This window comes from Oryctolagus cuniculus, chromosome 2 (assembly GCF_964237555.1).
Source record: "Oryctolagus cuniculus chromosome 2, mOryCun1.1, whole genome shotgun sequence".
In the NCBI taxonomy this organism is placed as follows: Eukaryota; Metazoa; Chordata; class Mammalia; order Lagomorpha; family Leporidae; genus Oryctolagus; species Oryctolagus cuniculus.
In genome coordinates, this window is record NC_091433.1 from 88,489,337 (window position 1) to 88,514,587 (window position 25,251).

Sequence of the window (25,251 nt, forward strand, 5' to 3'; positions counted from 1 at the left end):
GAGGAGTGTGTGTGTGTGTATGTGTGACGCTGGGAGTGTACAGGATGTGTCTATCTCTGTATGTGTGGAGGGGTGTGTGTGTGTGACGCTGGCAGTGTACAGGATGTGTCTATGTATGTGTGGAGGGGTGTGTGTGTGTGTGTGTGTGATGCTGGGAGTGTACGGGATGTGTGTATCTCTGTATGTGTAGAGGAGTGTGTGTGTGTGTGTGTGTATGTGTGACGCTGGGAGTGTACAGGATGTGTCTATCTCTGTATGTGTGGAGGGGTGTGTGTGTGTGACACTGGGAGTGTACAGGATGTGTCTATGTATGTGTGGAGGGGTGTGTGTGTGTGTGTGTGTGATGCTGGGAATGTACAGGATGTGTATCTCTGTATGTGCGGAGGAGTGTGTGTGTGTGTGTGTGTGAGAGAGAGAGATGCTGGGAGTGTACAGGATGTGTGCATCTCTGTATGTGTAGAGGAGTGTGTGTGTGTGCATGTGTGTGTGACGCTGGGAGTGTACAGGATGTGTGTATCTGTATGTGTGGAGGAGTGTATGTGTGTGTGTGAGACACTGGGAGTGTACAGGATGTGTGTCTCTGTGTAGAGGAGTGTGTGTGTGTGTGTGTGTGTGTGATGCTGGGAGTGTACGGGATGTGTGTATCTATGTGTGGAGGAGTGTGTGTGTGTGTGATGCTAGGAGTGTATGGGATGTGTGTATCTCTGTATGTGTGGAGGAGTGTGTGTGTGTGTGTGTGTGTGAGAGAGAGAGATGCTGGGAGTGTACAGGATGTGTGTATCGCTGCATGTGTGGAGGGGTGTGTGCATGTGTGATGCTGGGAATGTACAGGATGTGTATCTCTGTATGTGTAGAGGAGTGTGTGTGTGTGTGTGTGAGAGAGAGAGAGATGCTGGGAGTGTACAGGATGTGTATCTCTGTATGTGTGGAGGAGTGTGTGTGTGTGTGTGATACTGGGAGTGGATGGGATGTGTGTATCTATGTGTGGAGGAGTGTGTGTGATGCTAGGAGTGTATGGGATGTGTGCATCTCTGTATGTGTAGAGGAGTGTGTGTGTGTGTGTGTGAGAGAGAGAGAGATGCTGGGAGTGTACAGGATGTGTATCTCTGTATGTGTGGAGGAGTGTGTGTGTGTGTGTGATACTGGGAGTGGATGGGATGTGTGTATCTATGTGTGGAGGAGTGTGTGTGATGCTAGGAGTGTATGGGATGTGTGCATCTCTGTATGTGTGGAGGAGTGTGTGTGTGTGTGTTTGTGAGAGAGAGATGCTGGGAGTGTACAGGATGTGTATCTCTGTATGTGTAGAGGAGTGTGTGTGTGTGTGTGATACTGGGAGTGGATGGGATGTGTGTATCTATGTGTGGAGGAGTGTGTGTGATGCTAGGAGTGTATGGGATGTGTGCATCTCTGTATGTGTAGAGGAGTGTGTGTGTGTGTGTGAGAGAGAGAGAGAGATGCTGGGAGTGTACAGGATGTGTATCTCTGTATGTGTGGAGGAGTGTGTGTGTGTGTGTGATACTGGGAGTGGATGGGATGTGTGTATCTATGTGTGGAGGAGTGTGTGTGATGCTAGGAGTGTATGGGATGTGTGCATCTCTGTATGTGTGGAGGAGTGTGTGTGTGTGTGTTTGTGAGAGAGAGATGCTGGGAGTGTACAGGATGTGTATCTCTGTATGTGTAGAGGAGTGTGTGTGTGTGCATGTGTGTGTGACGCTGGGAGTATACAAGATGTGTGTATCTGTATGTGTGGAGGGGTGTGTGTGTGTGCGTGTGTGTGTGACGCTGGGAGTGTACAGGATGTGTGCATCTCTATACGTAGAGGAGTGTGTGTGCACGTGTGTGTGATTCTGGGAGTGTATGGGATGTGTGTATCGCTGTATGTGTGGAGGGGTGTGTGTGTGATGCTGGGAGTGTACAGGATGTGTGTATCTCTGTATGTGTGGAGGGGTGCGTGTGTGTGCATGTATGTGTGACACTGGGAGTGTACAGGATGTGTATCTCTGTATGTGTGGAGGGGTGTGTGTGTGTGTGTGTGTGTGTGATGCTGGGAGTGTACGGGATGTGTGTATCTCTGTATGTGTGGAGGAGTGTGGGTGTGTGTGTGTGATGCTGGGAGTGTACAGGATGTGTGTATCTCTGTATGTGTGGAGGGGTGCGTGTGTGTGCGTGTGTGTGTGACACTGGGAGTGTACAGGATGTGTGTATCTCTGTATGTGTGGAGGAGTGTGTGTGTGTGTGTGTGTGTGTGATGCTGGGAGTGTACAGGATGTGTGTATCTCTGTATGTGTGGAGGGGTGCGTGTGTGTGCATGTATGTGTGACACTGGGAGTGTACAGGATGTGTATCTCTGTATGTGTGGAGGGGTGTGTGTGTGTGTCTGTGTGTGATGCTGGGAGTGTACGGGATGTGTGTATCGCTGTATGTGTGGAGGGGTGTGTGCGTGTGTGTGTGTGTGTGTAGCCTGAGTGCCCCTGTGCACGGCCCTGCCCTGGCAGCCCTGACTTTCCCACAAGGCCTCCTCACACAAAAGCGTGGAGACTGCGCTCCCCCTGCTGCGCCGCGGCGCCCCCATCGGAAGACCCAGCCTGACAGCTTGGAACCCAGGATTCTGCGGTTCCTTCCACTCAGCCGGCTTGTGACGCCGCGCTGCCGTGGGTCGGCCACTCCGGGAGCGGCAGCGTTGCTGTCTCCTGGGGGGCTTTGGGGGCTGTGGGCTTCATCACCTGTCTCTGGCTCTGTCACCTCACAGCTCCTGGTCTGCCCTCCCTCGTGGCCCCTCTCCCCACCCTCGGCCGTCAGCGTTTGAATCCCTCTATGGAAGCTGAGTCACACTGTTCCCTTTTTTGGGCAGAGTGGGACTTTCTCCCGCGTTCATCCCTCGGAGGCCCCGTGACAGGGGAAAGGAATCGGTTCCTCGTGTTTGGCTGCTTGCAGCCTGCTTGTTTTGTGCGGTGGATTTAGGCCAGAAGAGGCTCGCGTGGTGTGCTTCACCCGTCCTCAGAGCCATGTTTCTGAGTGGCTGACCTTCCTTAAGGTGTAGATGGTAAGACAGAATGATTCTGAATATTTCATCAGGGGAAGAAATCAGCATCTAAGTGGAGGGAAGAAAGATGCCAGGACAAGGAGTCCACTCAGTCTCTGAGTGTTAGGGAAGGTCTTTCAGTGTGGCCTCGATGGTGTTGGCCAGGGAATTCTGGGACTCTCCGGGGCAGCTTTTTGCCAAGCGGATGTGTCCGGAACCGTGGAATGAGGCAGAGGAACATTGCCACACAACATCCGGGTCGCTGTTCCTGGCATCCGTTAGCCTGGGCAATCTATCAGGGTAGGTCATTGCTGCATCTTGTGAAAAAAGAGGCTGGTGACGAATGAAACTGCCCATCTTGTTGGCTAATTCCAGGGCGGGGTCACGTTTCTGCATGCACTGTCCCCTGGTATCAGGAAGAAACCACACACCCTAGCATTCCTGCCAACACTCTGCGGTGATGACCCCTGCTGCTGCTGGCTGTGGCGCCAGCCCTTCACCCGTCTCCCACACCAAGGATGCGGGATGATTTTGGAACCTGCCGAGGGCCTCAGGTTTGCTGTAGGAAACAGGAGGGCGAGAAAGCTGGGGAGGCTGTCAGGAGGCATTAATTGGATGGATTTGAGTTTCCTGCCCTTCGCTGAGTGTGACTGAGGGAAGCAGCTCAGGGACATAAGGGGATGGAAGATGCTTAGTCAGGCCTGAGTCACTTTCCACCCGCTGCCTTGGGAGCAGGGGATGGAGCCAGGACGGCCAAGCCACATACACCCTGGAGCTGCAAAGACAGAACAGGAAGTACCTCTTACAGCTGTGATTTGGCTGTGGAGCCTGGTGCTGGTGACGCTGTGGACCCGTGAGTTTTGTTGAGGTGATTCAGAGTATTGTGGAAACAAGAAAATAGTAAATGATATGCAATCCATAAATGATGTTCCTCCTGCTTTGGGGAGGAACTGTTGAACTTGCTGCTGATCAAAAGGCTTTTTGTCCCTAGCGGGGATGTTGGAGACTTGTTTCCTGTATGGAGAATGAGGCGCAGGGGTGGGGAACGTTTGGCACGTGGGCTGTTATAAGGCCTGCAAAAAATCGCTTGGTTTGGCCCTACCAAGTCAACCGCAGGTGGGGCTTAAAATTCAAAAAAATCTCCAGCAGGCTAATTTTTCAGTTGATCATTTTGTACAGCCTGTGAATGATGTTATACATATCCAAATGACCCTTGGCAGAAAAAAAGTCCCCACCCCTGGAGAAACTGTGACTTAAGGCTCTCCAGTGTACGTGGGCACCAGCAGGGCTTAGGGGGACCTTGTCTGAGTGTCAGATGGCCAAGCCCACCCTGAGTTTCTGACTCAGCAGGGGAGGGGCCTGTTGGGAACTCTGATGTGTTCCCTGGGGTGCTGCTGCCAGGCCAGGGACCACACTTCAGTGAGTTAAGGCCAAGGGCTTAGCACTGCATTGACAAAAACAGGGAGAAGGGAAGGAAGGCAGGGAGGGAGAGAGGAAGTCAGCCAATGGCTGGATAAACACATTCAGAGATGTTCAGACTTCATAAACAATCAATGTGTTCGAATACAACAACAGTCATTGGCAAGCTGCCTATCTCTTCCATCCATTTGGCGAGATTTTTAAAAGACTGAGTGGAGTGAGTATTGGTTAAGGTTTAGTACACATGCTGACTCATACATTGTTGATTAAAAATGACAATTAGTGCCACCTTTCTGTGCATCAAAATATAAAATGCATTTGTTTTAACACCACAATCCTACCTCTAGGACTTTATGCTAAGACATTGCATGTAAGCATAGGGTTGACCACAGTTTCATTTCTCTGAGAAACAGTGCCCCTCCTTAGGGAGCGAGTTAGGCAGATTATATGTACAGACGCACAAAGGCACGCCGTGCAGCTAAGGAGAGCAGAGCACTTGCAGGGGGGCGGGTCCCAGGGAGGGTCAGGGACATCTTGGCTGCGTGTTCTAGTTCTTTCTTCCTCTTCTGAGGAGCAGCACATTATAATGAGAACAGGAGGAGTCATGACTAAGCACTCACCTTGAGTAGAGGACAATACGTGTATGCAAGACTCAATAGATGTAGAAGTATCATCTATATGTTTATCTGTCCACCCAACCACCACCATCATTCAACCTATGTACCTATCTATCCACCCTTCTGTCTGTCTGTCTGTCTATCTATCTTTCATTCATCCTTCCAGCCACATAAGTATATGCTTGTGTGAAGGTAAGAGAGGGGTTTTTAAAATTTTATTTGTCACCAATATTATTGAGCAAAAAAGTAAAAGATGGATATGATGCTTTTATGTTCACAGAGCTTATTTCTAGTAGCGAGAAACGTAGTACAAAAATAGAAATAACTTGATTATAGAAGTTAAAAAGTACTTTGAAACAGATAACAGATAAAAATTGGGTATATTGCTCACCAGCATTTTTAATAATGGCTGCTTATCAAAGGCAAAACTCTAAGTGAACTTTTGAACTTTTCTGCATTATCAAAAATTCAGTTTCAGGAGCAGGTATTTATCACAGTGGTTAAGATACCACTTGAGGAGCTGCCACCTGCTGCCCTCCCATGTGGGCACTGATTCAATTCCAGGCTGCTCCACTTCTGATCCAGCTCCCTGCTGATGTACCTGGGTAAGCAATAAAAGATGGCCCAAGTGTTTGGGCCCCTGCCACCCACATGGAAAAAGCTAAGAAGCTCCTGGCTCCTGGCTTCAGCCTGGCCCAGTCCTGGCTGTTGCAGCCATTTGGGGAGTGAACCAGCAGATGGAAGATCTCTCTTTCTGTCTCTCTCTGTAACTCTGACTTTCAAATATATGAATATATACATATGCGTGTGTGTGTGTATTTAAAGATAGAACTTCAGATACCTGCATTCCATATTGTAGTGCAGGGATTCAAGTCCTGGCTCTGCCTCTGATTTGCACCCTGGGAGGCAGCAGATGATGGCCCAAGTTGTTGGGTGCCTGCCACCCACATGGGAGGCCTGTACTGAGTTGCGGGCTCCTGGCTTCACCAGGCCCATTCTGGGCCATTGCAGGCATTTGGGGAGTGAGCTGGTGGATGCAAAGAAGATCTCTGTCTCTCTGCCTGTTAAATGAATAAGTCCATTTAAAAAAAAAATCACTTTTCAAAGACAGTGATCCTGACTGTGGTTGCTTGGCCTTGCTGACTTGCGCCTTTCCAACTTCTCCAACCTGAGCGCCTTGCTCCCCCTCTCCTGCCGCACTTTTGGGAGGGCAGGGGCTCCTCCCTCCAGTTCTCTGCCACTCCCACCTGTCTCCCCAGTGAACTCCTGCTTATCCCTGAGATCTCAGTGCATGTCCGCCCCAGAGCACCTTCTCTCGACCCCTGGACGCCTCCACTGGCCACCCCTCTTCCCTTTCTCAAAGCCCCAGTGACTCCTGTATTTCATACTGACCACTTAGACAGTTACATAATTTTTGTTTACTTACAAGACTCGCTCATACGCAAACTCACGAGGGCAGGAACATAGTCTATTGTTGTTGGGTTTTAATTTTAGATTTATTTATTTATTTATTGGAAAGGCAGAGTTACAGAGAGAGGGAGATATCTCCTATCTGCTGGTTCACTCCCCAATGGCTGCAACAGCTTGGGCTGGGTCAGGCTGGGTGGTAGTGGCCTAAGCACTTGGACCATCTTACGCTGTGTTCCTGGGCACATTAGCAGGGAGTTAAAGGGGAGGAGGAGCAGTGGAGACTCAAACCGGCACTCATATAGGATGTTGGCGTCACAGGCCCTGGCTCAACCTGCTGCACCACAACACTGGCCCCACGCAGTGTTTTGTTCAACCAAGTGTTTAACAAAGGCTAGCAGAGCTTGAGCTTGGTCACTGGTAAAATTTGTGTAATGAATGAATGATAGTTGCATTGTTTTGCCTTAAACAAAGGCTTTTAAAATGAAATGCAACATTATTTGTATACAAAAGAATTTTTATTTTTAAAAAATATTTATTTATTTGAAAGAATTACAGAGAAGGAGAGAGAGAGGGAGAGAGAAAGAGGTCTTCCATCAGCTGGCTCACTCCCCAAACGGCAGCAACAGCCAGGACTGGGCCAGACCGAAGCCAGGAGCCAGGAGCTTCATCCAGGTCTCTCATGCGGATGCAGGGGCCCAAGCACTTGGGCCGTCCTCTGCTGCTTTCTTAGGCACATTAGTAGGGAACTGGATCAGAAGTGGAGCAGCTGGGAAGCTAACTGTCACCTATATGGGTTGCCAGCACTGCAGACAGTGGCTTAACCCACTGCACCACAGTGCTGCCCCCGAATTCTTTGCTTTATAAAGTATGTCACATTTTAAAACAAAGGTGAATTTGAGAAAGAAGTTGTATCCCTGTTACACATACCAAGTTTGCAAATCTTTGGGGTGGGGAGAAAGTCTAGATTCAGACCTTCCCCCAGAGAGTTGAGTCCTAGTAGTGCAAACTTTGGTGCTGTCACACTCAGGCCAGCCTTAATGCCTTTTTTAAAAGATTTATTTATTTGAAAGGCAGAGAGTTACAGAGAGAGAGAGAGAGAGAATCTTCCATCTGCTGGTTCGCTTCCCAAATAGGGAGGAGCCAGGTGCTTCTTCAGGGTCTCCCATGTGGTTGCAGACGCCCAAGGACTTGGGCCATCTTCTACTGCTCTCCCAGGCCATAGCAGAGAGCTGGATCAGAAGTGGAGCAGCCGGGACTCAAACTGCCGCCCATATGGGATGCCAGCATGCAGGTGGCGGGTTTACCCCCTACACTACAGTGCTGCTTCCCCACCCCCCCTTTAAGATTTGTTTATTTACTTGAAAGGCAGATTGACAAAGGGCAAGGAAGAGACACAGAGTTGCTTATGGGAGTTCTATAGGATACATAACAAAATGGCTTGAATAATAACAAGTCTATAGAAAAACAATTTCTAAAAGAGTGCTCTAGGGGTAGGTGCTAGAAATAATCTCCAACACCAATTATCATTAAAGCCAAAGAACAACAGTGATTAATTTCTTTGTTGAATGTAGGTCAGGCAGTATTTTACCCTTAGAATCGGGAAGTGCTCATCTATTATATAATATTTGCAATCTTAAGAAATCATATTATTTCAAGGAGATCTCCCCAGAGAAGATGATATCTGTCTTGCAATATCCAATTGCATTCTACCTGGAGGACTTAGCCTCTGTGGGCTCTAAGTGTCTTCCCCCTTTCAGCTTGTTGGTCCATACCTGTCATCCTAGGGATGCAGCTAATTTCCAGAAAGTCAGAACTGCAGCTCAGAGCCGAACTGCAGAGGGAGGGTTGAGCTCAGCCCTGTTTCTAGGATAATTAGAGCCTTATCCACATGGCAGGCTCAAGCCTCATGGGTGGGGAATTTTCTGTCCCCAAGAAAACAACACCGCTGAGATACAAGGTAAGTTTCGGAATGGATCTTAATATAATCCTGCTCACAATGATGTAGAATGAATTTTTTAAAAGATTTATTTATTTGTTTGAAAGGCAGAGTTACAGAAAGGCAGATACACACACACACACACACACACATACATACAGAGAGAGAGAGAGAAAGAGGTCTTCCATCTGCTGGTTCACTCCCCAGATGGCCGCAAAGGCCGGAGCTGTGCCAATGTGGAGCTTTTTCTGGGTCTCCAACGTGGGTGCAGGAGCCCAAGCACATGGGCCATCTTCCACTGCTTTCCCAGGCCATAGATCAGAAGAAGAGCAGCCGGGACTAGAACTTGTGCCCATTTGGGATGCCGGCACTGCAGGTGGTTTCTTTACCCATTATGCCACAGCACTGGCCCCTAGAATGAAATTTAAGGTGGGTTCTTTCCGCACCTCCATCTAAAGGAGCTTAGATGTTGAAATGCCCCAAAGGAGACTTATGGTTGGGGGAGATGTAGATGCCACTAACAAAGAGATCCAGTGTTCAGCATAACCTAGGTTCTTTTTTTTTTTTTTTTAAGATTTACTTTATGTATTTGAAATGCAGTTACACAGAAAGAAAGAGATCTATTTGCTAGTTCTCTCTTCAAATGGCTGCCAACAGCAGTAGCTGGGCCGAAGCCAGGCCCAGGAGCTCCATCCAGGTCTCTCTCATGAGTGACAGGGACCAGAGCACTTGTACCATCATCCGCTGCCTTCCAGGTGCATCAGTAGGAAGCTGGGTCAGAAGCGGGTCCACTGGGATGTGGGCATGCACTCGGACATGGGATCCTAGGGCTGTGGCCCTGTCTGTCTTGTTGCTTCACCTCTCCTGAGCCTGGTTCTCATCCACATCACAGAGGTGGGCTCACCATCAGCCAAGAGGATGCAAGACAAGCAGTTTTCTTTTTAAAGGCTTTTCCCCTAGCACGTGTGCCCACATCCCACAGGTGAGAACCGAGGCCAGGCAGAGATGCCAAGGAGACTGGGACATGTGGCCTCTAGCTGGGTGGCTCTGTGCCCAGCAAAAACTCAGGGGCTTCTTTGATCAGAATAAGGAAATAAAGGATGGGGGTGGGGTGCGGGGGTGGGGTTAGACTCGATCATAGTGATCTTGTGGAAATTCAAAGGGCCAAGGCGTATAATGCTAAAGAAGCATTATGTTTTTTTTTCTTTTCTATCTTAATAATTAAAAGCATGTGTGTGTATGGTGTATGTGTGTGGTGCTGTATGTGTGTTTATAATTGGTACAGAAGGAATACAACCCTGAGTTCTGTTTTACAATCTGGGTAGGAGATATTGTTTGACAATTTCATCAAGTTTCTCAGAGCTAACATTTTTCATTTCCTCTAAGAAGACAGAGGAGGTCATTGTAGGCCTCTCCCTCAATAAATCAATATTTTCACTTCCCAAATTGAAGCCTGCTGGACCACTCTCAAGCCACAATGCTCTCTTTTGCCCTCTGGGAAGAGCTGAATTGACCATAAAGCTAAAATGACTTAAAGTTCAGACCCTACACTTGCTCCAGCTCCTCTTCTTCATTTTCCTCCTCCTCCTCTTCCTTGTATTTTTTTTTAAAGATTTGCTTATTTATTTGAAAGTCAGAGGCTCCTGGCTCCTGGCTTCAGATCTGCACAACTCTGACCATTAAGGCCATTTAGGGAGTGAACCAGCAGATAGAAGATCTCTCTCTCTCTCTCTCTCTCTCTCTCTCTCTCTCTCTTCCTATCTATAACTCTGCCTTTCAAATAAATAAATCTAAAAAAAAAAAAAAAAAGAGTTACAGCAGGAGAGGGAGGGGGTGGGAGAGAGAGATCTTCCATCTACTAATTCACTCCCAAGATGGCCTTAACAACCGAGGCTGACCCAAGCCAAAGGCAGGAACCTGGAGCTTCTTCAAGGTCCTCCACGTGGGTGGCAGGGGCCTAAGCACTTGGGCCATCTTCTGCTGCTTTTCTCAGGCCATTAGCAGGGAGCTGGATATGAAGTGGGGTACCCATATGGAATGCTGGCATCACAGGTGGTGGCTTGATCAGCTACGCCACAGTGCAGGCCCCTGTCCTCAACTCCTTTCTTAGGCTCTGGCATTGTGCTCATGAGGTCCTGTGGCATTTTTCTTAGAGAGCTCCCCAGATTCTTTTTTTTTAAAAAGATTTGTTTATTTATTTGAAAGTCAGAGTTACACAGATAGAGAAGGAGAGGCAGAGAGAGAGTCTTCCATCATCCTCTGGTTTTTCACTCCCCACCTGGCCACAACTGCGGCCGGAGCTGCGCCAACCTGAAGCCAGGAGCCAGGAGCCAGGAGCTTCTTCCAGGTCTCCCACGTGGGTGCAGGGGCCCAAGGGCTTGGGCCATCTTCTACTGCTTTCCCAGGCCACAGCAGAGAGCTGGATGGGAAGTGGAGCAGCCGGGTCTCGAACTGGCACCCATATGGGATGCCGGCGCTTCAGGCCAGGGCGTTAACCCACTGGACCACAGCGCCGGCCCCTCTTTTATTTCTTTCTTTCTTTTTCTTTTTTTTTAATTTATTTATTTATTTATTTGAAAGGCAGGGTTACAGAGAGGCAGAGGCAGAGAGACCGAGAAAGGAAGTCTTCCATCCAGTGGTTCACTCCCCAAATGTCCGCAACGGCCAGAGCTGGGCTGATTTAAAGCCAGGAGCCAGGAGCCAGGAGCCAGGAACGTCTTCTGGGTCTCCCACGTGGGGGTAAGGGCCCAAGCACTTGAGCCGTCTTCTACTGCTTTCCCAGGCCATAGCAGAGAGCTGGATCAGAAGTGGAGCAGCCAGGACTCAAACCAACACCCATATGGGATGCTGGCATGGCAGGTAGTGGCTTTACTGGCTATACCACGGCACTGGCACCCCCCACCCCCAAACTCTTAAGTGTCCTGCTTTACAAAATTTGGCCTTGGCAACCTATTCCAGAGGCCTGGCCACAGTTTCTACTTTTCCTAGCTGGGAAGAAACTCCCTCTAGTCCAGATCCATTTACCAACATGGTTTCTCAAGAAGAGACCATCCTAGAGCTAAGAATTGCAAAGAGAGAGCACCCCAGAGAGATGGTCACATGAACCCCTGCATATCTCCCACATGCAGCGTGCCTTCTATGCACTGGCCTAGCTGTATGTGTCTGTGAGGGCTGTCATAGCCCTAGAAGTCCCTGGCAAAATCTCCTTATGTGTAGCTTGCTGGCTGTACAGACAAATGCCTCCTTGTACTGAACTCTGCACGTGCTGGTCACCAGCCACTTAGATTAGGCCCATAGGCTGCCTGATGCCACTGGCTGGCCCTGGGCCTCCAGGACAGAGCACACCCTGACAGAGATGGTGAGCTTTGTTACACCTGCTCTCCTCCCTTCTCCACCCGCTGGGTGCCCTCAAAGCTGGCTTTGTACTCAAAAGCACTTTTCAAAGTTCATGGAAGACTGGAATCAACAGGCAAGTTTATCTTGGTGCCAAAGATGAGGGCTTACTAATGGGGTGGTGAGGATGGAATATGCTACTGGGAGGATCATTGAACACTATGGCCAGGCTCAGATACGCAGAGACCCGGCAAGTATAAGCTGTGTCATAATAGGCGTTTCCCACGAACCGTTTGAAGTCCCCTTGTATTAATCTCTGGCAGGTCAGGGTTCCCTGTGAAAGAGCTCCTTTGACTAAAACTTCCTCATAACTGAAGAATTTTCTATTAATAAGTTACACGTTCAGATTTCAAAATTAAAGCACTAAAACACTGTTCCCGGCATGGAGCCTTAGTGTACATGGATAAGAAGAGGAAAAATTTGTTCAAATCCATGAATGTACTGCATGGCTTTTTTTTCTTTAAGATTTATTTATTTGAAAGGTAGAGTGACAGAAAGGGAAAGACACAGACAAAGAGATCTTCAATGTGCTGGTTCACTCCCCATATAGCCTCTTTGGCCCCAGCTGGGCCAGGCTGAAGCCGGGAGCCAGGAATTCCATCCGGCTCCCTCACGTGGGTAGCAGGGGTCCGAGTACTTGGGTCATCATCCTCTGCTTTCCCAGGTGAGTAAGCAGGGAACTGGATCAGAAGTGGAGCAGCCAAGACTTGAACCAGTGCTCCAATATAGGATGCCGGCATGGCAAGTGGCTTAGACTGCTGCATGATAACACTGGCCCCACTGCATGACATTGTGGTCAATGATAGACTGAGTATAACTGGTGGTCTTGCAAGATTATATTGCTGGGGCCAGCACTGTGGCATCAGAGGGTTAAGCCTCTGCCTATGACGCTGGCATCCCATATAGGTGCTGGTTCAAGTCCTGGCTGCTCCGTTTCTGATCCAGCTCCCTACTAAAGTGGTTGGGGAAGCAGCGGAAGATGGCCCAAATAAAGCCGTTTTTCTTACAAATATTTCTGAAATGAATAAGCTGTGTGGGTTCTTGCCACATATTCAGAGAAGAATTCTGAACACTGGCTCAAACAGACTAGGCAGTATGGTAAGTTTTAAGCTTTTTTATTTAGTGAGAGAAATGCATAGGGGAGTGAGGGCGTTAAGGGAGAAAGAAAAAATCCAGAAATTAAGTTGGGTCCATACTGAGCGGAGAGCAGGCCAAGAGCCCCATGCAGCAAGTGGTGGTTATGCGCAGTCACAAGCAGCTTAGCATGAGCAGTGAAGCAAAGGCGAAGAAGAGAGCGCGGGTGACCTGAAAGCCATGTGCCCCAAAGGCACAGAGCAACAAGGGCAATAAGGGCGAAGAAGAAAAAAGGCAGGGCCCGCCGTGTTCCAGGCCTTTTATCCACTTCCAAAGAGGAGTGGTTATGTGGCCTGATTGGCACGTGGGCATACAGGTGGGGTCTGGTAGAGGGATGAGATCACACAAGGGTGTGGTGAAGGCATGGTCTTCCAGCTCCTATCTGCCTGCCTACATCACAAATGCTTGGTCCCCTGTACCCATACAGGCGACCCAGAAGCTCTTGGCTCCTGGCTTCAGATTGGCCCAGCTCCAGCTGTTGCAGCCACTTGGGGAAGTGAACCAGTGGATGGAAGACTTCTCACTCTCTCTGCCTCTGCTTCTCTCTCTCCCCCTGTAACTCCACCTTTCAAATAAGTAAATAAATTTTTTTAAAGATTTATTTATTTATTTTTATTTGAAAGTCAGAGTTACACAGAGAGAGGAGAGGCAGAGAGAGAGAGAGAGACAGAGAGAGAGGTCTTCCAGGTGGCTGCAATGGCCAGAGCTGCGCTGATCCAAAGCCAGGAGCCAGAAACTTTCTCCAGGTCTCCCATGTGGGTGCAGGGGCCCAAGGACTTGGGCCATCTTCTATTGCTTTCCCAGGCCATAGCAGAGAGCTGGATGGGAAGTGGAGCAGCTGGGACTAGAACTGGTGCCTATATGGGATGCCAGCGCTTTAGGCCAGGGCATTAACCTGCTGCGCCACAGCGTCGACCCCATAAATAAATCTTAAAAACAGATCATATTGCCAAGTGACATTGTAGCCATCTTAATTTTTGCAGTTACACTCTGTGAAGTTTGCACAATGACACCATCACCTAAGCATGCCTGTTCTTAGAATGTATCCACGGTGATACAGGACTGTAAAGAGACAGAGAGAGAATCTCTTGCCCACTGCTTCGTTCCCCCAAATGCCTGCAGTAGCCAAGGCTGGGCTGAGACCACAGCCAGGATCTGAGAACTCAATCCAGGTCTCCCACATGGTGACAGGAATTGAATCAGGTGACCCATCTCCATGGCCTCCCAGGATCTGCATAGGAACCTGGAGTGAGCAGCCAGAGCTGGATACTGAACCCAGGTACTCTGCTGCGGATTGCAAGTGTCGTGACTGCTACGCTGCATGCCTGCTCCCAGAAGGTTTAATGTTTTCTGTAGCCAATTCTGCCATCTTTATTTTCCATGTGATTCCATCAGTTCCAAGTTGGACAGCCATCCTTTCTTTAGCACTTTGACAGATTCTGTTGCTTTTAGATTGTTTCCTCTCCCTGGTTTGATTTGTATTATTTAGCCATCTAATCCATCTGGAATTTATCTTGGTATATGCTTTGAGGTAAGTGTTTAACTTGATCTTTCTTCCCATTGGAAGCTAATTAGTCTCCAACTCTTTCTTAAATTATCTTCCATCCCCCTTGATTCTGTAACATCTTTATTATGTAATAAATTCCTGACTCCGATAGGTTCTTTTTCTGGGCTTCTGATTCTGTTTACAGAACAAGGAGCTGCCTGTTTTTGTATAAATGTGTCTTAATATCTTATAGAACTAATTCCCTTCTTAACTCTTGGTTGTTGGTTAAAAAAATTTTTTTTAATATATGTATCTGAAAAGCAGAGACAGATGGAGCTCTCCTTCACTGGTCCACTCCCCAGTTGGGCAAAATGGTTGGGCCAGGCCAAAGCCACGAGCCAGGAAGTCAATTCAAGTCTCCCACATGGGAGGCAGGAACCCAATGACTTAAGCCACCGACTCCCAGGGTTTGCCTTAGTGGAAAGCTGAAGTCAGGAGCCAAAGTTGAGAATCAACTAGGACAAACACCTGCCCCTGTGAGAGTTTCTTCTTTGTTTTTAAAAATCTGCATATGCAGGGCCAGTGCTGTGGCACGGCAGGTGAAGCTGCCACCTGCAGTGCCGGCATCCCGTATGGGCACCTGTTCTGTTCCTGTCCTGACAGAAGACCAACCTCCCTCTCTCTCTACCTCTGCCTCTCTGTAACTTTGCCTTTTAAAAAGATAAATAAATCTTTTTTTAAAAAATCTCCATGTGCTTCTCAGTTTGTTTTTCTAGATAACCTTTTGAAAAAATTGACAAATTTTAAGATAAATCCCCTAGTACTTTTGATTGAAATTATATTAACCCTATAAATTAATTGGTTAATATTGCCATCTTTATAATATTTAGTTTTACCAACTTGGAATATTTTTGTGCCTTTCCATTTATTAGTCTGCTCTTTTAGCTAATATTTTTTATAGATTTTATTTATTTGAGAGGCATAGTTATAGAGAGAGACAGATAGAGAGAGAGGTCTTCCAACTGCTGGTTTACTCTCCAAATGGCTGTAGTGGCCAGAGCTGAGCCGATCTGAAGCCTGAAGCTTCTTCCAGGTCTCCCTCGCTTGTGCTGGGACCCAAGCACTTGAGCCATCTTCCACTGCTTTCTCAGGCCGTAGCAGAGACCTGGATCAGAAGAGGAGCAGCCAGAACAGAAACCTGTGCTCATATGGGATGCTGGTGCCATGGGTGGAGGAGGCTTAGCCTGCTATACCACAGCACCAGCCCCTGTTTTTATTTTTAAAAAAGATTTATTTCTTTATTTGGAAGGCAGAGTTACACAGAGAGAGGGAGAGATCTTCAATCTGCTGGTTCACTTCCAGATGGCTGCAACAGCCAGGCAGGGCTGGGCCAGGCCAAAGCCAGGCACTAGGAACTTCAACTTGTCTCCCTGTGGGTGGCACAGGCCCCAGATTTTTTAAAAATCCAAATATTAACATATCACTCATTTTTCTCACTATTAAATCTAAACTAGGGGCCAGCGTTGTGGTATAGTGGGTCAAGCACCTGACACTGGCATCCACATGGGTGCCTGTTCAAATCCCAGCTGCTCCACTTCTGATCCAGCTCTCTGTTAATGCACCTGGGAAAGCAGCAGAAGATGGCCCAAGTACGTGAGCCCCTGCCACCCATGGGGAGACCAAGATGAAGATCCTGGCTGCTGACTTTGATCTGGCCCAGCCTTGGCTTTTGTGACAAGGGAGTGAACCAGCAGATGGGAGATCTTTCTCTGTCTCTTTCTGTCTCTTTCTCTCTGTCTCTCCCTTCCTCTCTCTTTGTAACTTTGCCTTTCAAATAAATAAACTAATCTTTAAAAAATTTTTAATGCACCCAAAAAAGACAGATTTTCCCTCTCTATGCTTTGAACTGTAACAAAAAGAATAATAAAAGGACATATTTCCTTCAATCTTCACACATGATATCATTATTAGCACCAAAGTAGCCGAGGAGATAAAAGCTGGAATTTACGGGAGGCCACGTCTCACCTTGTCGAGTTTGCTTCTTAGTTGCCCATCTTCTTATCTCTTTGGAACATAGGGAGGCTGTTGTTCAGAAACACACTGTTTTATCATTACGTTACTGTAAGAAATCCCTCCAGATCCCCAGCGTGAGGCCCAAGGTGGCGGGGGTGGCCCGGCTGTTTTGGAAGCTTTTGGTGGTTTTACTCTTGCCTCTGGGTGGATTCTTCACCCACATCCTCCTCCTGGCGAAGCTTAGCTGCCCTTTGTGACCGCGTTCCCCGTCTGTCACCTTCTCATTTTTTCTGGGGGCAGTGTTTCCTAAACCCACAATGGGGACGTGTGACCTTGTGAAAGTTCCCACGTGTGTTTATGAGGACAGCGGGTGGAATTTTTGCTATCAGGGTGATCTCGGACAGTCCGGGCTGAATGACTGGTGTCCTAGTCTTTGAGGATAAACTGTGGGATTTGGGCACAGGAGATGGAATAAAAGGGGTACGATCGATTCTCTTCCAGTTTCCTAAATCCCTTCAGACTCTTTATAAAACTCAAGCCTCAGATTCTAGCCTCCCCCAAACAGGTAAGCAAAATCAAGCAGACATTTCAAATCTGGAGCAGCACTCCTTGTTAGAAACTGGAATTCAGCAACAACTTAGGGGAGGTTTTGGGCGGTTTCCTTCTTGAGACTCTGTGTACCAAGCTCTCCACCTTCTCCAGGCCTAATCTGCTCAAAAGGAATCTGAGTTCAAGCAAAGGACAGAAAATGTGCTAAGTCAGTCAGAAGGATCCCACAAAGTGATCTTCCTGTTTGACAGGCTCTGTACGGGCAGGAGTGTAGTTTAGCAGGAAGGACCGCAGGCCCCCACCGGAATAGCTGTTTCTACAGGTAAAGATAGCTCCCTTCTTCCAGTGGACGTTTGTGTTCATGTTTGGTTTGTTTGTTTTCAGCTTTAGATTTGTGGTAATTGGGGGAAGGAATTTGGGATAATGTTGGGGTTCTTTTCCTCACTTAGAATAAACAGACTGACTGAGCTGTGTTTACATATTCTAGACTCAACAACTGCTTCTTGAATGCTCCTACAGCCCACAGAAGAGAACTAAAGTGAAATTTTCTCATAAAGTAAAAAAATACATATTCACAATATTCCATGGGAACAAGAGAGGACCTCATAGGACTGGCTTTTCAATGATAATGGTTTAGTAGCAGGGGTAAGGGAACTTTTTTTTTCTGCCAAAGGCCATTTGGATATTTATTTCACTTGGGAGCTGTACGAAATTTTCAACTTAAAAATTAGCCTGCTGGGGTTGGTGTTGTGGTGCAGTGGGTCAAGTTGCTGCCTGTAATGTCAGCATCCTATATGGGCACTGGTTCCAGTCCCTGCTGCTCCACTTCCAATCCAGCTACCTGCTAATGTGTCTGGAAAAGCAGCGGAAGATGGTCCAAGAGTTTGGAATTCTGCCACCCATGCTGGAGACCCAGATGGAGTTCTAGGCTTATGGCTTCAGCCTGGCCCAGCTCTAGCTGTTGTGGCCGTTTGTGGAGTGAACCAGTGTGTGGAATCTCTCTCTCTCTCTCTTTCTTTTACTCTTTTTCTCTCTCTCTCCCCTCTCTTGTAACTCTGCCCTTCAAAGAAATAAATTTTTTTTTTTTTTTTTTAATTTGCCTGAGACTGGTGTCATGGTGTAGTGGGTAAAGCCACCGCCTACAGGGCCAGCATCCCATATGGGTGCCAGTTCAAGATCTGGCTGTTCCACTTCCAATCCAGCTCTCTGCTGTGGCCTGGGAAACAGTAAAAGATGGCCCAAGTGGTTAGGCCCCTGCACTCATGTGGGAGACCTAGAAAAAGCTCCTGGCTCCTGGCTTTGGATCTACCCAACTCTGGCCTTTGCAGCCATTTGGGGAGTGAACCAGTGGACGGAAGATGTCTTTCTCTCTGCCTCTGTAACTCTGCCTTTCAAATAAATCAATAGAAATTGTCTGCTATAGATTTAAGGAATTTTGAATCCTATCTGTAGTTGCCTTGGCAAGACCAGACCAAATTATTTCATGGACTTCATACCACCTCTGTTCAGTGTAAACATTAGTATGTTTTATTCCTAGGGTCTCTGAAAGCTGACGTGGTAGAACTCTACCTTGTGGCATTTCTGCTAATGGTTGATCTGTGACCTGCATGGAATGCCATACTTCATGGGAATCACACTTTACTTGTACGATACAGAATCAACTACATCGGAAGGTGGATGTGACCAGGGTTGCTCACCAGAGCATGAGCAGGCCCCAGGGCGGGCAGCTCGGCCCAGTTGGGTTTTTTCTTTGTTCAGATTTATTTATTTGAAAGTTGGTGGTGGAAGGGAGAGATTTTCCACTCAGTGGTTCACTCCCCAAATGGCTGCAGTGGTCTGGGCCAAGCCAAAGCCAGGACCCTAGAACTCTATCTGGGTCTCCCACATGGGTGGCAGGGACCCACGTACTTGTGTCATCTTCCTCTGCCTTCCAGGTATTTTAACAAGAAACTGGATCAGAAGTGGAACAGCCAGCACTCAATCAGCACTCCAATACGGGATGCTGGCACTGCAAGTAGTGACTTAACCCCCTACAGCAACACACCTGCCACTCGAACCAGTCTTTAATGGAAACAGTCCACATCCCAGTTAATCTTCCTTGAGTCCTGAAAGAGTATTAACTGTGGTTATAAGTCTAACTTTCCTCTTTTAAAAAATTAGAAGGGAGCATCTCTTTACAGTATAATCTTACATAAATGCATTGTCCAAATTTCCTGATTTGGGTGTGTTTGGATAGTAGAAGCAGCATTGTAGTTCTACAGGTGTTTGCTTATGGGCAGCAGGTGGAAGTTAATTAGGATAACATCTGATCTTTTTTTTTTTTTACAGGCAGAGTGGACAGTGAGAGAGAGAGACAGAGAGAAAGGTCTTCCTTTGCCGTTGGTTCACCCTCCAATGGCCGCCGCGGCCGGCGCGCTGCGGCCGGCGCACCGCGCTCATCCGATGGCAGGAGCCAGGAGCCAGGTGCTTTTCCTGGTCTCCCATGGGGTGCAGGGCCTAAGCACTTGGGCCATCCTCCACTGCACTCCCGGGCCATAGCAGAGAGCTGGCCTGGAAGAGGGGCAACCGGGACAGAATCCGGTGCCCCAACCTGGACAGAATCCGGTGCCCCGACCGGGACTAGAACCCGGTGTGCCGGTGCTGCAAGGCGGAGGATTAGCCTGTGAGCCGCGGCGCCGACCAACATCTGATCTTGCAAGGTGAAGACTCCCGTGTTAACATACCTGAATGTTGTCAGAGGCTGTGATGGGAAATTGTCTTGTGTGGACATCAGCATGTTCTTGGCTGCTTAGACTGTGATAGGGCAGAGAAGTGGCCGGTGGCAATGGCAGCTTCATTGCCATTCCTAGGCGTGACTTTGTAACCTGTACCAAGTAAGAAGGAAGTCAGGCTAATCCTCCGCCTAGCGGCGCCAGCATACCGGGTTCTAGTCCCGGTTGGGGCACCGGATTCTGTCCCGGTTGCCCCTCTTCCAGGCCAGCTCTCTGCTGTGGCCAGGGAGTGCAGTGGAGGATGGCCCAGGTGCTTGGGCCCTGCACCCCATGGGAGACCAGGAGAAGTACCTGGCTCCTGCCATCGGATCAGCGCGGTGCGGCGGCCATTGGAGGGTGAACCAACGGAAGGAAGACCTTTCTCTCTGTCTCTCTCTCTCACTGTCTACTCTGCCTGTCCAAAAAAAAAAAAAAAAAAGGTACTATTATCACATCTCAGAGACCTGCACTTAAATAGTCCAGGATTGAAAAAGCTAAGAATAGGTGGTGTTTGTCTGGTTGAGTGGGGGAGAGAACGTTCACTTGTCGCAGGGTTGATAGAACAACCACATCCAGGGAATTCCCAGCACGTCTTAGAGAATGCATCCAGTCAGTGCACAGGATGGCTCTCCAAAGCAGAGAAGAGGAGTGGGAGATGTCTGTGGAGGTTCCACTGAGGCACCTACTTGCCATGTAGGTTCCAATATCGGATGGGCCCGTGTGTTTCCCAAGAGCTTCGGAGCTGCCCAGAAGTTTTGGTTGCATCATCAATCTGGCTTTCCAGCCTAGTGGAATTATATGTGTCTTTTACTCAGCACTTTCTTGGATTGTTAGAAAATATAGCTGAGTGGCATGGGTTTTCCTACCCGTCTGTCCTTTCTGCTTTCTCAGCAGTTTCTTGACCTCTGTGGTCCCCCAGTGTCCCCACAGGGATGTCCCATAAGCCTTCTTCATTTCATCCACTCCCTCAACTCCATTTCATACACGAATGCCTTTTCATTTCACTGGCTGTGAGAAACTCCGTTTTCTGAGCAGTAGGGATTTTCTTTTCCTTCCATTGTATTAGTGTTCACGTTACACTTGGATTGCCTACAGCTTTCATACTTATTGAACAAGCGGAGGCAAAGACAAGGACACTAATTCCAATTCTGCTTCTATCTTTGAGAGGGCAACTGTCTCCCTTCATTAGGCAGTTTAGGGCAGGGAAATACCAGTGTCATAAGGCCCCTCCCCCCCAGTCTCAACACCTTCCATCCCAGCTGCCAATGTGTTACCAGAATGATCCTTCTTTTATTAAAAATTTTAACTTACTTTCATTTCATTTGAAGGGCAGACAAGGAGAGACAGAGATATCTTCCATCCACTGGTTCACTTCCCAAATTTCTACAACAGCTAGGACTGGGAAAGGCCGAGGCCAGGAGTCAGAAACTCATTCTGGGTCTCTGATATGGGTGGCAAGAACTTAAATGCTTGTTGCCTTTCCAGGGTTTGTACTAGAAAGAATAGAGGATCTGGAGCTGTGACTCAAATCCAGACATTCCAATATGTGACACGAGCTTCCCAAAGCAGGGTCTTAATCCCTGTGTCAAATGTCCAGCCCCTAAAATGATCCTTCTTTTTTTGACAGGTAGATTTATAGACAGTGAGAGAGAGATGGAGAGAAAGGTCTTCCTTCTGTTGGTTCACTCCTCAAATGGCCCTTACAGCCGGCGCTACGCCAATCCGAAGCCAGGAGCCAGGTGCTTCTTCCTGGTCTCCCAATGCGGGTGCAAGAGCCCAAACCATCCTCCACTGCCTTCCCGCGCCACAGCAGAGAGCTAGACTGGAAGAGGAACAACCAGAAATAGAACCTGGTGCCCATGTGGGATACCGGCGCCACAGGTGGAAGATTAGCCAAGTGAGCCACGGCACCGGCCCCACAATGATCCTTCTAAATGGAAATTTTGCTTGCTTCAAAGCCTGATGCTTCCTACTTGCCCATCCAAGCTCTGTCTGCAAAACAGAATCACAGATGGCTTTTGTTTGTCCTGCAACAATTAAAGTTAGTAAAAGCAATTATAATATTGGAAAATTTCTTTAAAAAACAGGATTTTGGTTTTGCATGAAGATTGCTAAGGTAACTCTGGGCAGCAGGAACTAGATAGGGCAGTTGCTGTCCAGGTAACACAGATGTCACCCAGGCCCCTTCATTCCCTTCCAGTAGCTGGGAGGCCATTTGTGTTTGCTGTCTCTACTACAGAATCAAGTTCTAACTCTTGTACAGGTATATGGAATCCTTTACAATTTGGCCCCGCTTTGCCTCTGTCCCCCTCCCTCTGCTGTATTCCCACAGTAACAATGCTGCTAAAGAGGTAGTCACTTGCCTTGTTGATGAAAACTTTTTAAAATTAAAAACATTTTTTTAAAATGTTTATTTGAGAGAGAGACAGAGAGAGAGATATCTTCTGTTCATTGGTTCATTCCCTAAATGCCCAGAATAGTTAGGGTTGGGCCAGGCCAAAGGCAGAAGAGACTAAACTCCATCTGGGTCTCCTTCATGGGTAGCAGGCACTCAAGTACTTGAGCCATTGCCTGCTGCCCTCCAGGGTGTGCATTAACAGGAAGTTGGGTTGAAGCAGAGCAGCCAGGACTCGAACCAGGCACTCCAATGTGGAATGTGGGTGTCTGCACCACAACAGCGTCCCCAGAAAACAGTTCCTTAGCACTTATTAAATAAGGACAACTTCACTTAAGAAGGGTCTATCGCAACAGGCTTTGCAGCGACTGAAAGAGAGATCTGGCTCAATTCTGAATAGAACAAGGACAAGCAGGGAATGATCAGCTCAAGGTCAGAGGAAACACCAGGGATAAAGGAGGATTCTGGCTAACCTAACTGGACAGGATTCTTGCATAACGTGGGCCACAGTGATGAAGATGTCAAAGGTGGGGGAATTCTCACTAGACTGACCCTCGAGATTGTTAATAAAACTAGACCCCACCAGGAGGGACTCAAGCCTAGGGCTGAGGCTCAGAGGGCTTATGGGGCCTGACCAGAGTTAGGTCAAAGAGAGTCTTCCTCAGCCCTTTTGAGCTTGTTTACTTTTATATTTTATTTATGTTTTTATCTTTTATTTATGTTTTACAAAAGGACCCACTTTGCCAACCTAGCTAGAGGTATGAGCCTGGCCTGGCCACCATTTGTGGAGTGTTTCAAGGGAGTTACATTTTAGATTTTCTTTTTTTTTTTTAAACTTTTATTAAAGGTATATGCATATGTATTTTTAAGCTCCTTTTATTTAAAGATTTATTTATTTATTCAAAAGTCAGGGTTACACAGAGAGAGGAGAGGCAGAGAGAGAGAGAGAGGGGTCTTCCATCCGATGGTTCACTCTCCAATTGGCCGCAACGGCCACAGCTGTGCTGATCCAAAGCCAGGAGCCAGGAGCTTCCTCTGGGTCTCCCATGCAGGGCAGGGGCCCAAGGACTTAGGTCATCTTCTACTGTTTTCCCAGGTCATAGCAGAGAGCTGGATTGGAAGAGGGGCAGCCGGGTCTCAAACCGGTGCCCAAAAGGGATGCTGGCGCTTCAGGCCAGGGCGTTAACCTGGTATGCCACAGCGCTGGCCCCACATTTTAGATTTTCATGGAGTGTTGATCCTAAACTCTTTGGCAGGACAAGAAGCAGGGGAAGGAAAGAACAGATTAGAGTTTAAGGTCATTTCCAAAACAAATACATTGCGTTTGATTACTTGGTTATGTATTTGCAGACATTCTCCTCAATGAAATGCCGGTGGTAGCAACAAAATTAGTCTACCTTGGTAGGATATCTGTTGTCAAACATTGCCCATTGTTTTTCCAGAAGTACAGGAAAATTGATGTATCAGCTTCATTTCTATACTGCTGGGAAATAAAATCGTTTTAGGCTATGGAATAGTAACTTCATTGCTATTCACGCTAAGTCCATGAACTTGCACACAGGTGATTTTCAGAGACCTAGGCATTTGCTTCTCTGGGTTTAAGAAGTTGCTGCGTAGAGCAGACATTTGGTCCAGTGGGGAGGACTCCACCTGAGATACCCACATCCGGAATTACACTGCCTGATTCGAGTCCGAGCTCTGCTCCTAATTCCATCATTCTGCTAATGCGAACCCTTGGAGGCAGCAGGTGATGGCTCAAATACTTGGGACCCTCTCACCACCATGGGTTACCCAGATGGAGTTCCTGACTCCTGGCTTTGGCCTGACCCAGCTCTTGCTGTTGTGGACATTTGGGGAGTGAACCAGTAGATGGAAGATCACTCTCTTTCAAATAAAATAAATTTTAAAGATAATATTTTAGGCTTTATCTTACTGGGGCATTACTGGTCCTGGTTTCTACTCTCTGCTGATTTAGAAATTTGATTTTCCCAGAAGTCAGACTTGAATTTGTCACACTAGCCAAAAATACAAGCATTATTTGTAAACAGCAATATTTATCTTTTACACATTTATTGCACAACTAAGTGTATGTCCCTGTCCTAATCTCTAGGGAAACACAAATGTATCATTCCTGCCCTTTAGAAGCTTATGGTCCAAAAGTAGGACAGACATGTAAATAAAAATGTTATGTGCAGTGGGCTAAGGGTCTAGGGACATTCTTACATTCGGCCTGAGACAGTCCTGGTATAACTATTGTTAACTGCCTGTTGTCCTGGTGTGACCATCAACAGTGCTCCCTTCCACTAACCAAACCTTCTAAATGCCAAGGTGACTGGGGTACAGAAATGACAGAAAGGAGGGAGACACTTGGGCTGGATGAGGTAGCCAAGGACTGGGTAGCCAAGGACTGAGAACCTGGAGTGGGGTTGGGGAGAGATTGTTTCCGGGAGTGGGCGGGACTCTGCAGGCAAATGTATTATTGTTCCGGAAGCAGCAATTTGTTGGTTCAAGCTAGGCATTGTTTCCCAAATTTACCTTGCAACGATTTCCCAGGGCCTTTGGTCACACAGATTCGGAGATCCTGGTGCTCCCCACCAGATGCTTCCTGGGCATATTCAAGGTTCAGAGCCAATCCTTCACTGATCGTGGCTAGGAAAGCAAACAGACGCGCACGGAGGGGTACAGGAAGGGCAATATTAGAGCACAGGTCACAGGTCAGCCAGGCAAGGGGAGCCCAGGTATGAAAACCCTCAGATGTAAAAACCAGTTGGGAGACCTTCACCCGGTAGACCTATGAAAAATGGGGCGTGCAGGCGTCACAGCAGGGGTGCAGAGGAATGAAAATACTCCAGAACTATTGAGCAGGAAGAATGAACAGGACCTAGGGTATGCCAGTTACTGATTCACACGGCGTAATAATATTTCCAGGCAGTGGAACACGTGTCAAATCCAGGAACATGGGGGACCACGAATCTGGAGGTTTGCTTGGTTAGCAAAAACCTACAAGCAGCCAGATAATGTGGTATGTTTCATGTGGGCCTAAGAAAGGGACTGCAGCCTACTAGTTAATGTTCTTGGCAGTCCCTAGAACACTCGTGAGGGCTGTGTTTATCTCTGGGCAGAAACT

General features: G+C 47.8%; 1 protein-coding gene and 1 long non-coding RNA gene across 21 annotated transcripts in view; both read left to right on the plus strand.

The window, feature by feature from the left end:
* TACC1 (transforming acidic coiled-coil containing protein 1) overlaps positions 1-25,251 on the plus strand; it is a 142,810-nt gene that overhangs the window by 42,419 nt on the left and 75,140 nt on the right. The gene's annotated exons all lie outside the window — the stretch shown is intronic.
* On the plus strand, positions 17,199-21,784 carry LOC138848515 (uncharacterized). Its single transcript, XR_011386379.1, has 2 exons — positions 17,199-17,301; positions 21,357-21,784. It is a non-coding gene; the product is annotated as an uncharacterized lncRNA (long non-coding RNA).